Below are 13,679 nucleotides of genomic sequence, written 5' to 3' on the forward strand. Positions count from 1 at the left end.
GAAGAGGAAGTGAGGTCAGACTCTGCTCTGCTCCCGGACAGCATGGACGGAGGCTAGAATCTTCCCATTAATCGCACCTTGGGGTGCTTACAAACAATCATTAGAAATGGGCTAGTCCAGGTGCGAGAATTAGCCTGTAAGGGCTAGAGTTCATGGGCCAAGCAGTTCTTAAATGAATACAGTTTGTGTGTTGTTATTTCAGGCATAAGCTAGCCAAACGGCCGGGGTGTTGGGGACGCAGCCCCGCTGCTCCTTATTTCAACAAAATGAATGTATCTGAGAGAGCCTACCAAAGCAGTTAGGACACAAGGACTATGACTTAATCAATGAATTACTTCCTTGATGGATTCATAATATGATATCAATGTTATAAGGTTGTAGAAGGCAGGGGGAGGGATAATTGGAAAAGACAGGTCACTGGGTGCATTTCCTTGGAGCTATAACTAACCATAGAGCCTTCATTTATTTTCCTATTTTTGCACTATGTCCACAAAGCTGTAAAGTAGCTCAATGTCCCCACATTCCTATAGTCATAATTTGTTCCCAAGCATCTGAGGCCAAGCATCAGGAGCAGATGAGGTCAAATGACAATAGGCTGAACATTCTGAAGCTATGAGGCAAAATACATTCTTCCTGCATTGTCATCTCTGACAAACACAGTGTATTATCTCACTAAAATATGCCTTTAACTGTAACACAATTAAAAAAAAAACCCAGAGACAGAAATCAGGTTTCAACCTGATGGTTAAAATACCAAAACTGTCAGACTCTGACTCTTACCTCTATCTCAGTCCGAAATGGTGATCCTGTGAGACTGTGTCTGAGAGCTCTCCTCCTGTCTTATATGACCATCTAGTGCTGGGATTAAAGGCATGTAGCACTATTGCCCAGTTTCTATGGCAAACTAGTGTGACTAATGGGATTAAAAGCTTGTGTCACCACTGCCTTGTCTGTAAAACTGACCTGTATGGCTGTCTTATTCTCTGAACTTCAAGCAAGCTTTATTTATTAAAATACAAATAAAATATCACTACATTTAATTATTACAGTTATATAAATAAAATAAGATAATTTGTGTGTATAAGTCTTAGAGGGAAGGGGCCGTTTGTTCACACTGAAACTGTATTAATTAAATCACTGCTCTGCCCATTGTCTCTAACTTCTTATTGGCTAACTCTTATATATTAATTTAACCCATCTCCATTAATCTGTGTATCACCATGAGGTTGTGGCTTACCAGCAAAGTTTCAGCACATCTATCTCTGGTGGCAGGTCCATGGCACCTCTCTCTGCCTTCCTTCTCACAGCATTTAATTCTGTCTTCCATGCCTACCTAAATTCTGCCCTATCAACAGGCCCAGGCAGTTTCTTTATTCATTAATGGTAATCATAGCACATAGAGGGGACTCCCACATCATATAAGTATTTCCTACACTAAAATCACATGTAATTATAAGCTGCCTCCCAATTTTGAAAATGCTAAAAGAGAATAATGTATTTTAGAATGAGGAATTGAATGCACACAAATTTTTCATGGGTATTTACATTCATAATCATGGTGTGCTTTTTTGCATATCTCCATTGGCTTTCAGGACCAGCTGTTAAGGAGTTCATTCCTGCAGTTTCCAAGAAATTATTCTCAATATTAAAATCTGAGGAGAAAAAAGTTCTCACATACAGCTATGCACAACTTAAAACAAAAAGAATATTGCCAGACCTCATACCTTAAAAGCAATGTCTTCTAGACCAGAAAGGAGAAGGACTTATCCAGGGAGGAAGGAAGGGAGGGTGGAAGAGAAGAACGGAAGAAGGGAGGAAGGGAAGAAGGGAGGAAGGGAAGAAGTAAGGAGGCTTTGAGTGCTTCTTCTTGGAAGGATCATATCTTGTCATTGTCATTTGATCCACTGTTGTATTTTTCTGTACACAACAGAGTTTTCAAAACACAAACATAGGGTGCTGACTTTACCTTACTTGTCCATAAACATATCCCCAGTGTAATTTTCCTGTTGTTGTTTATACGTATGTACTGCTCATATTTCTAGTTCTTTTGGCATTGGTTGTTGTGATAGGAGTGGCGGGCCACTCTCCGCCACCCGGCTAGCTTTACCAGAAATAATTATACTGAAACTATATTCTTTTAAACACTGCCTGGTCCATTAGTTCCAGCCTCTTATTGGCTAGCTCTTACATACTGATCTAACCCATTTCTAATAATCTGTGTATCACCACAAGGTGGCTTACCAGGAAAGATATTAACCTGCGTCTGTCTGGAGTGGGAGAATCATGGCAACTGTCTGACTTGGCTTTCTTTCTCCCAGAATTCTGTACTGTCTACTCCACCCACCTAAGGGCTGGCCTATCAAAGGCCAAGCAATTTCTTTATTAATTAACCAATGAAAGCAACAGATAAGACAGATGATCCTCCTCCATCAATTGGTTGTTTATTAATAATTATATTTATTGGTAACAACACAATATTAACTGTCAGGTATAATTACAAAGCATTTACACAAAAAAATTTTCACATTTTCAAAGGCATACTTACTATTTCCTTTACTGCCATTAGGAAGATTTTAGTTCATTCTAAAGATGAATAAATAGGGACACACACTGATTAAACACCTGTCCAAGGTCACACCTGAGGAACTAGAACTGAGGCATAATGTTTTGCTGAGCCATCAGGCAAATTGTCCTGGTGTTTCTAACCTCCTGAAAGTAGCTTTCTTTGTAATTGATTGTCAGTGGAACCAACTGGCTATATAAAACAAATGAATCTGATCCCTCCTTTTCCAGTCTAGTGTTTTATAAAATAAAGGACATTTTGGTAAATGGTTCTGAAAACTTCAACAGTAATGCTTCCTGTATACTTTTGTTATTTAACTTCTCTTAAGACTGAGCAGGTGGCTTTTGTCTGCAAGGTCCCTTGCCAGCAAGGGGCCCTAATCCTGTACCATAAGATCCATCAGAGAAGTAAGTGTGTCCTGGATCAGTGGCAGAAGCCCCATTCTGCCCTGAAAATGGAGCACAGACATTTCTCAACATCCTAATCTTTCTGGTCATTCTAGAGGAGCTTCTCTCCCTGGCTACTGCCTTTCTCTTCCTATCCCATCCCAGCTTCTGCCCAGGCATCCCGTCCCTTTTGAGGGACATAAGACCCCCCAGCTCTGCCTGAATTAGGGCTGGGATGGGTGGAGAATGCAACCAGGTGGGAGTTCATTCATTTCACTAAGCTTGCAGGCACCAAGCTAGGCCTTTTGTCTGCTAGGTCCCTGGACAGCAAGGGGCCCTGCTCCTGTACCAGAAGATTGATCTAAGAGCATTTGAAGTAAGAGATGGGCAGGTGCCAATGCAGGAATTTCTCCAACAATCTAAAAAAACAACCTGGTAACATCAGAACCCAGCAAACATACAACAGGAAGAATTGAACACCCTAATCCAGAAGAAGTAGAAAAAAATGACATTATGAAAGCAATAGAGTCCCTTAAACAGTATGTGAAAAATCCCTTAAAAAAAACAGATGAGAAAAATAATAAAAAAGTTTGAAGATATGAGTAAACTCATAAAAGATATTCTAGGAAACCAAGAAAAAGCAATCAAAAAGATAATGGAAACAGTAAAAGACTAGAAAACTGAAATGGAGGCAATGAAGAAAATGCAAACCAAGGGCCGGCTAGATATGGAAAATTTAGGTAAATAAACAGAGATGACAGAGACAAGCATAACCAACGGAATACAAGAGACAGAAGAAAGAATCTAAGATGCTGAAGACACCATAGAGAAAATAAACTCACTGATAAAAGAAAACAGCAAATCAAACAAATTCTCATCAAAAAACATCTAGGTAATCTGGGACACAATAAAAAGAACAAACCTAAGAATAATAGGGGTAGAAGAAGGATAAGAATTACAGCTCAAAGGCTCAGAAAATATATTCAACAAAATTATAGAAGAAAACTTTCCAACCTAAGGAAGGATATTTCTATGAAGTTTCAAGAAGCATACAGAACACCGAATAGACTGGATCAAAAATAATCATTCCCTCACCATATAATAATCAAAACACAAAAAATACAGAATAAAGAAAAAATATTAAGAGCAGCAAAGAAAAAAGGCCAAGTCACTTATAAAGGTAAACCCATCAGAATTACACCTGACTTCTCCATGGAAACCATGAAAGCCAGAAGGTCTTGGATAGATGTACTGCAGAAACTAAGAGACCATAGATGCAAGCCCAGACTACTATACCCAGCCAAGCTTTCTTTCACCATCAATGGAGAAAACAAAATATTCCAGGATAAAAACAAATTTAAATGATATGTAGCTACAAATCCAGCCTTACAGAAAGTAATAGAAGGAAAATCACAAACCAAGGAATCCAACAATACTCACAATAACCCAGACATCTAACAACCCTTCATCAGCACAACTCAAAGAAGGGAAACACATAAACTCTATCACCAAAAAGTGAAAAATAGAAAAAAAAAAAAAAAAAAAAACGGAGTTAACAACAACTGGTCATTAATATCACTTAATATCAATGGACTCAATTAACCTATAAAGAGGCACAGGCTAAGAGATTGGATATGAAAACAGGATCCAACATTCTGCTGTTTACAAGAAACACACCTCAACCACAAAGACAGACATCTACTCAAAATAAAGGGCTGGGAAAAGGCTTATCAAGCAAATGGACCTAAGAAACAAGCAGGTGTGGCCATACTAATCTCTAACAAAGTTGACTTCAAACAAATTATTCAGAAGAGATGGAGAGGGACATTTTATACTCATAACAGGAACAGTTCATTAGGATGAAGTCTCAATCCTGAATATCTATGCTCCTAACATAAAAGCACCCACTTATGTGAAGGAAACATTACTAGAACTCAAGGCAAATATTAAACCACACACACTAATAATATGAGACTTCAACACTCCTCTCTCACCAATGGACAGGTCAATCAGACAGAAACCTAACAGAGAAAGAAGGGAATTAATGGAGGTAATGAATCAAATGGACTTAACAGATATCAAATAATATGCCTTCTTCTTCTCATCTCATGGAACCTACTCGAAAATATATCATACCCTCGGTAACAAAGCAAACTTCCACAGATACAAAAAAAAATTAGTAACAACCTGTTTCTTATCAGATCACCATGGAATAAATTTAGAATTTAACAATAATTCTACCCCCAAAAAGCCTACAAATTCTTGGAAGCTGAACAGTCAACTACTGAACCACCCCTGGGTCAGGGAAGAAATAAAGAAAGAAATTAAAGTCTTTCTTGAATTCTATGAAAATAAAGACACAATATACTCAAACCTATGGGACACTATGAAAGTAGTACTAAGAAGAAAGTTCATAGCTCTAAGTGCCCACATTTAAAAAAAAATGGAGAAAGCTCACACTGGAGACTTAACAGCACAGCTGAAAGCTCTACAGAAAAAAGAAGAAGACTCACCAAGGAGGAGAAGAAGACTGGAAATAATCAAACTTAGGGCTGAAATCAACAAAATAGAAACACAGAAAACAATCCAAAGAATCAATGAAACAAAGAGCTGGTTCTTTGAGAAAATCAACAAGATTGACAAACCTTTATCCAAACTAATCAAACGACAGAGAGAGAACATGCAAATTAACAAGATCATGGCGCCTAACGTGGGAATATTTTGCCCCCGACTCAAGCGCGTAGCCAGCCAGCTACAACAGACAACAGTCAAGTCCTATTTCGGTAGTTGGCCCTCCTGCCTCAGTCCTATCAGAAATGAAAAGGGGGACATAACAACAGACACTGAGGAAATTCAGAGAATCATTAGATCTTACTACAAAAGCTTATATGCTACAAAGTTGGACACTGTAAAAGAAATTGACTTGTTTTTACATAAGTAACATTTACCAAAATTAAGTCAAGATCAGGTGAACAATTTAAATAGACCTATAAGGCATGAGGAAACAGAAGCTGTCATAAAAAAAAAAAAAAACAACCTCCCAACCAAAAATGCCAAGGACATGATGATTTTAATGCTGAATTTTATCAGAAATTCCAAGAAGAGCTGATACCTATACTCCTTCATGTGTTACACATAACAGAATCAGAAGATTCATTGCCAAACTCTTTTCATGAAGCTACAGTTACCCTGATTCCAAAACCACACAAAGACCCAACCAAGAAAGAGAATTACAGACCAATTTCACTCATGAACATTAATGCAAAAATTCTCAATAAAATTCTGGCAAACAGAATCCAAGAACACATTGAAAAAATTATCCATTACAATCAAGTAGACTTCATCCCAGAGATCTGGTTCAACATATGAAAATCTATCGATGTAATCCATCACATAAATAAACTGAAAGAAAAAACCATATGATCATTTTATTAGATGCAGAAAAAGCATTTGACAAAATTCAACACCCCTTTATGATAAATGTTTTGTAGACGTTAGGGATGCAAGGGTCATGCCTAAATACAATAAAAGCAATATATAAGCCAACAGATAATATGAAATTAAATGAAGAGAAACTCAAAGTCATTCCACCAAAATCAAGAACAAGACAAGGCTGACCCCTCACACCATATCTCTTCCTCATAGTTCTTGAATTTCTAGCAATAGCAATAAGACAACATAAGGAGATCAAGGGGAATCAAATCAGAAAGGAAGAAGTCAAACATTTGTTATTTGCAGATGATATGATAGTGTACATTAGTGACCCCAAAAACTCTACCAAAGAACTCCTACAGCTGATAAATAACTTCAGTGATATGGCAGGTTACAAGATCAACTAAAAAAAAAATCAGTAGCCCTCCTATAAACAAAGGATAGAGAAGCAGAGAGGGAATTCAGAGAAACTTCAACTTTTATGATAGCCACAAATAGCATATAGTGTCTTGGGGTAACTCTAACCAATGAAGTGAAAGATCTATTTGACAAGAACATGAAGGCATTTAAGAAAGAAATTGAAGAGGACACCGGAAAATGGAAGGATCGCCAATGTTCTTGGATGGATAGGATCAACATAGTAAAAATGGCAATTCTACCAAAGGTAATCTATAAATTTAATGTAATCCCCATTAAAATCCCAACAAAATTTTTTCACAGACCTTGAGAGAACAATAATCAACTTTACATGGAAAAACAAAAAAACCCAGGACAGCCAAAACAATCCTATACAATAAAGGAACTTCTGGAGGCATCACCATCACTGACTTCAAACTCTATTACAGAACTACAGTATTGAAAACAACTTAGTATTGCCATAAAAACAGAGATGTCAACCAATGGAATCAAATCAAAGACCCAGATATTAACCCGCAAACCTATGAACACCTGATTTTTGACAAAGGAGCTAAAGTTATGCAATGGAAGAAAGAAAGCATCTTCAACAAATTGTGCTGGTATAAGTGGATGTCAACCTTAGGAGAATGAAAATAGATCCATATCTATCACCATGCACAAAACTCAAATCTAAATGGATTAAAGACCTCAATATTAATTGGAACACAGTGAATCTGGTAGAAGAAAAAGTGGGAAGTAGTTTAAAACACATGGGCACAGGAGATCGCTTCCTACATATAACCCCAGTAGCATAGACAATAAGGGCAACATTGAATAAATGTGACATCCTAAAACTAAGAAGCTTCTGTTAAAGCAAAGGACACTGTCATTAAGACAAAAGGCAACCTACTGACTATGAGAAGATCTTCACCAACCCCGCTACGGACAAAGGTCTGATTTTCAAAATGTATAAACAACTCAGGAAACTAGACTTTATAATCCTAATTAACTCAATTAAATAAACGGGGCACTGAACTGAACAGAGAATTCTTAACAGAAGAAATTCAAATGGGCAAAAGACACTTAAGGTCATGCTCAACCTCCTTAGCAATCAGGGAAATGCAGTTCAAAACAACTTTGAGATACCATCTTACACCTGTCAGAATGGCTAAAATAAAAAAAAAATCACCAATGATAGCCTTTGCTGAAGAGGTTGTGGAGTAAGGGGTACACTCATCCATTGCTGGTAGGAGTGCAAACTTGTGCAACCACTTTGGAAAGCAGTGTGGTGGTTTCTTGGGAAATTAGGGATCAACCTACCCCAGGATCCAGCAATACCACTCTTGGGAATATACCCAAGAGATGCCCTAGCATAGTACAAAAGCATTTGTTCAACTATTTTCATAGCAGCATTATTTGTAATAGCCAGAACCTGGAAACAACCTAGATGACCCTCAATGGAAGAATGGACAAAGAAAGTGCGGAATATATACGCACTAGAGTACTACTCAGAGGTAAAAAAGCAATGACATCTTGAATTTTGCATGCAAATGGATAGAAATAGAAAACACTATCCTGAGTGAGGTAACCCAGATCCAAAAAGATGAATATGGTATATACTCACTCATAACTGGATTCTAGCCATAAATAAAGGACATTGAGCCTATAATTCATGATCCTAGAGAAGCTAAATAAGAAGTTGAATCCGCAGAAAAACATTGTTATCCTCCTGGATAATGGAAGTAGACATGATTGCCAGGCAAATATTGGGAGCTTGGGGGTGGGGGTAAGGCGAGATGGCGTAGTGAGAAGGGGAAGATTGGGAGAGCTTGGGGGAATGGGACAGTTGAGATGGAGGAAGGGTGGATATGGAAGCAGGGGAGTATATATCTTAATTAAGGGAGCCATTTTAGGGTTGGGGAAAGACTTGACTCTAGAGGGGTTCCCAGGTGTTCAAGGAAATGACCCCAGCTAGTTCCTTGGACAGCTGAGGAGAGGGAGCCTGTAATGGCCCTATCCTATAGCCATACTGATGAATATCTTGCATATCCATAGAACCTTCATCTGGTGATGAATGGAGATAGAGACAGATACCCACATTGGAACACTGGACTGAGCTTCCAAGGTCCAAATGAGGAGCAGAAAAAAGAAAAACATGAGCAGGACCGCGAGGGGTGCGCCCACCCACTGAGACTGTGGGGCTGATCTAATGGGAGCTCACCAAGGCCAGCTGGACTGGGACTGATGGAGCATGTGATCAAACCAGACTCTCTGAATGTGGCAGTCAATGAGGGCTGACTGAGAAGCCAAGGACAATGGCACTTGGTTTTTGATCTACAGCATGTACTGGCTTTTTGGGAACCTAGTCTGTTTGGATGCTCACTTTCCTAGACCTTGTTGGTGGGGAGAGGACCTCGGACTTCCCACAGGTCAGGGAACCCTGACTGCTCTTTGGACTGGAGAGGGAGGGGGAGGGGAAGTGGGAGGAAAAGGAGGGAAATGGGAGGAGGGGACGAGGTGGAAATTTTTAATAAAATAATAAAAAGACTGAGCAGATGGATGATATCCTCAAAATTGTTCTTTAGTTTCTTTTCACATACTCTCTCTTTTAAATATAGTTTATAATCTGTCACTCAGTTAGACTTTCTGGGAACAAAGCTAACAGGACAAAGCATGCCACAGGACAAAGGCCCATGGTAAACTAGTCTCTGATTTGTTTCCATTGTGTGTGTGTGTGTGTGTGTGTGTGTGTGTGTGTGTGTATGTAGCTAATGTAAACCATACCTTCTCTTTATAGTTTTCAAAACTGGAATGCATAATAATCATCTCCAGATGCATGTTTTTAAACTTTAGGTCTGTTTCTAAGAATCTGATTTAAAGAAGTATGTGAGAACACAGGTTTTACATTTCTAAGCAGTACTGCATGTGATCTTCTACTATGGGAAGCACTGTTACATGAAGTCTTATAAAAGATCTAAAGTGTGACGAATTTTTTATCTATAGAAGTAGTTTTCAACCCTGGCTGTAGATTGCATAGAGAATCTTTAAATCAATATCGATTCATTAAGCCACCTCCCTGAACCATTATATCCAATTATCTGGAAGGAGATAAATATGTATAAAATCAGTCTGGTATGGTATAATCTTCACATCAATGCTGAGAAGTTTTCTCCTTATTGTGGATATTACAGGAAAGTCGTAGATAGGTACTGTTCAGTCCTCCAATCACTCAATTGAGAATCACAATAAATTTCTTAACATTTTCAAACATAAAAAACAGAACTTCTTAGAATTTTGACTTGATAGATGTTGTTTTCTCAATTTTAAATTTTAGCTCATTTATCACTCTCCTTCCAAGTTGCTGCTATATTGCATAGGCAGGTGAGGAGTGGACGGTATAAGCCTTTGTTTTCTAGGACTCTGGCAAATGAAAGTGATACAAGTTTATCAAGTCAGTAACCTGGGTAGAAGAGGTCATGCTGAACATCCCAAGACTATATATCATTTACTTAGCTTCAAGTGATCCTGCATTACAAAGGTATTATTTCGATGGAAGTAAATGGGAAAGAAAACAAAGTCAAGAAAGACAGAATGTATTTGGTGTCTCTATGTTTTCCCCCACATAGAAATAGCTGGAAAGGACAGTCAAGTATCTTATCTCTTAGTGTTTAATGTACTTGGATAATAGGTATTCTGATTAGTTGTTTATTTTGTTTTTATTCATTTATTTTTGTCAAATTGGCACAAGCTAGAATTTTCTGGTAAGTATGAACTTAATTGAATGATTACTTCAACAAGATTGCCTATAGGCAAGCCTGCAGGGGAATTTCTCAAGATTAACAGTTGATCCCACTATGGGTGGTGCCACCCCTGGGCAGGTGGTCCTATGGTACAAGAAGGAAAACCAAGAAAGCCCTGAAGAGCAACCCAATAAGCAGATTTCTGCCCAAATTCTTTGCTTCCATTCCTGCCTTCTAGATTCCTCCTTGATTTCCTTTTCTAATATTCCACAGTGTTGCACTGTTGTACAGAAATGAAGGCCAAATAGACCATTTCCAATCCAAATTGGTTTTGGCCATGATGTTTATCACAGCAGTAAAAAGCAAACCAAGAGCAGGAAGACTATACTCTAGAGGAGGACAATTTCCCACCTCTAAGACTTCAACCCTCCATGCAAGAAGTCACATCTCTTTATAGGATTGCTGACAGTAGTATTTCTCAGTGGTGAATTTTAGCTGCATGAGGAAGAACCAGAAGAATACAAGTCAGGTTAAAGGCCAAGAAAAAGAGAACAGAGCAGTTATTTGAATCTTAAGAATAAATTCTGGTATAATATATGCAATATGCATTTGAATATATAGATAATAATAAAAATTAACACTATTAAATTCATTTTAGAACAAAAAATATACAATCTTTAAGTTTGAGAGTTCATGACAATGAATAGGGAAGATAAATATTATTGGTTGTTGGATTATTAGTATAGATGAAAATAAAGAGATCTGCCAGGCAGTGGTGGCACACACATTTAATACCGGCATTCAGGAGGCAGAGACAGTCAGATCTCTGTGAGTTTGAGGCCAGCCTGATCTACAAGAGCTAGTTTCAGGATAGGCTATAAATCTACAGAGGAACCCTGTCACAGAAAACAAAAACAAACAAAAAAATAAAAAAATGACACAAATACAAAGAACTTAGAAATATAAAGGGATAGAAAAATACAAAAAAACAGTGAACAAAGAGTTTGTTCTTTGATAAAATAAAAAATAGACAAACCTTTATCCAAATTAACCAAAAGCCAGAGAGAGAATATCCAAATTAATAAAGTCAGAAATGAAAAGAGGGCCAAAAAAATCAGACATGGAGGAAATACATCAGGTCTTATTTCAAAAATCTGTACTCCTCAAAATTGGAAAACTTAAAGGAAATGGGGAACTTTCTGGATAAACATCACTTACCAAAATTAAACCAAGACCAGATAAGCAAATTAAACGGACATATAACTGCTGAAGAACAGTTATCAAATAAAAACAGTCATCAAAAGTCTCCCAACCAAAAAAGGCCAGGACTAGATAGTTTCAGCTCAGAATTCTACAAGATTTTCAAAGGATTAATACCAATACTTCTCAAATTATTTCACACAATAGAAACAGAGGGAACATTGCCAAGCTCTTTTTATGAGGCTACAATTACCTTGATACCAAAACCACAGAAAGACATTACTAGGAAAGAAAATATGAAAGCATATTTAAGAAATGGTGCTGGCACAACTGGATATCATGATGTAGAAGAATGAAAATAGATCCATATCTATCACTATGCACAAAACTAAGGTCCAAAAGGGTCACAGACCTCAACATAAAGCCAGCAACACTGAAACTCATAGAAGAGAAACACACTGGCACAGAAGACCACTTTCTAAATATAACCCCAGAAGCACAGACACTGAGAGAAACAATTAATAAATGGGACCTCTTGTGATGGAGGAAGGACATTGATTAATTATAATAAAGAAACTGCCTCGGCCCTCATAGGACAGAAAATTAGGTAGGCGGAGTAGACAGAAGAGAATGCTGAGAGAAAGAAGCTGAGTGAGGAGTCGCCATGATTCTCCCACTCCAGACAGACGCAGGTTAAGATCCTCCCTGGTAAGCCAGCTCGTGGGCTACACAGAATATTAGAAATGGGTTAGAACAATATGTAAGAGCTAGCCAATAAGAAGCTGGAACTAGCCAGGCCAGGCAGTGTTTGAAAGAATACAGTTTCCGTGTAATTATTTCGGGCATAAGCTAGCCATGCGGGTGGCCGGGTGCCGGGGCGCAGCCCTGCAGCTCCTAAATTCAACACTCTTGAAACTGAAAAGTCTCTGTAAAGCAAAGGACATGGTCAACAAGACCAAATGACAGCCTACAGAGTGGGAAAAGATCTTCACTAGCCCCACATCAGAGGTCTGATCTCCAAAATATACAAAGAACTCAAGAAATTGGTCATCAATGAACAAATAATCCAGTAAAAAAATTATGGAGTACAGACCTGAACAGAGAACTCTCAACAGAGGAATCTAAAATGGCTAAAAGACACTTAAGGAAATGTTCAACATCCTTAGTCATCAGAGAAATGCAAACCAAAACAACTCTGAGATTCCATTTTACACCTGTAAGAATAACCAAGATCAGAAACACTGATGATAACTTATGCTGGAGATGTTTTGGGGTTAAGGGAACACTCCTGAATTGCTGGTGGGAATGCAAGCTGGTACAACTGGATGTTGAATGTCAGTGTGGCAACTTCTCAGAAAATTAAGACCCAGTAATACCTTTTTTTGGTATATATACAAAGAATGCCACAAGGACATATGCTCAACTATGTTCATAGAAACATTGTTTGTCATAGCCAGAACCTGGAAACAACCTAAATGCCTCTCTACCGAAAAATGGATAAGTAAAATACGGTCCATTTACACAATGGAGTACTACATAACAGAAAAAAAAATGACATCTTGAACTTTGCAAGCAAATGGATAGAGCTCGAAAACATAATTTTGAGTGAGGTAACCCAGACACAGAAAGGCAATTATCACATGTACTCATGCATAAGTAGTTTTAAAACATAAAGCCAAAAAAAGCACACAAATCACAATCCCGGAGAACCTAGACAACAACGAGTACCCTAAGAGAGACTTACATAGATCTAATCTACATGAGAAGTTGAAAAAGACAAGATCTCCTGAATAAATTGGGAGCATGGGGACCTTGGAAGAGGGATGAAGGATAGGGGAGAAGGGGAGAGGGAGCAGATAAAAATGTAGAGTTCAATAAATAATAATAATAATAATAATAATAATAATAATAATAATAATAATGAGGAAAGAATTACATAGCATTAAGGAGATAGAATTGGTT

Source organism: Alexandromys fortis, unplaced genomic scaffold, assembly GCF_014885135.2.
Source record: "Alexandromys fortis isolate MF-2015 unplaced genomic scaffold, M_Fortis_MF-2015_v1.1 scaffold_345, whole genome shotgun sequence".
In the NCBI taxonomy this organism is placed as follows: Eukaryota; Metazoa; Chordata; class Mammalia; order Rodentia; family Cricetidae; genus Alexandromys; species Alexandromys fortis.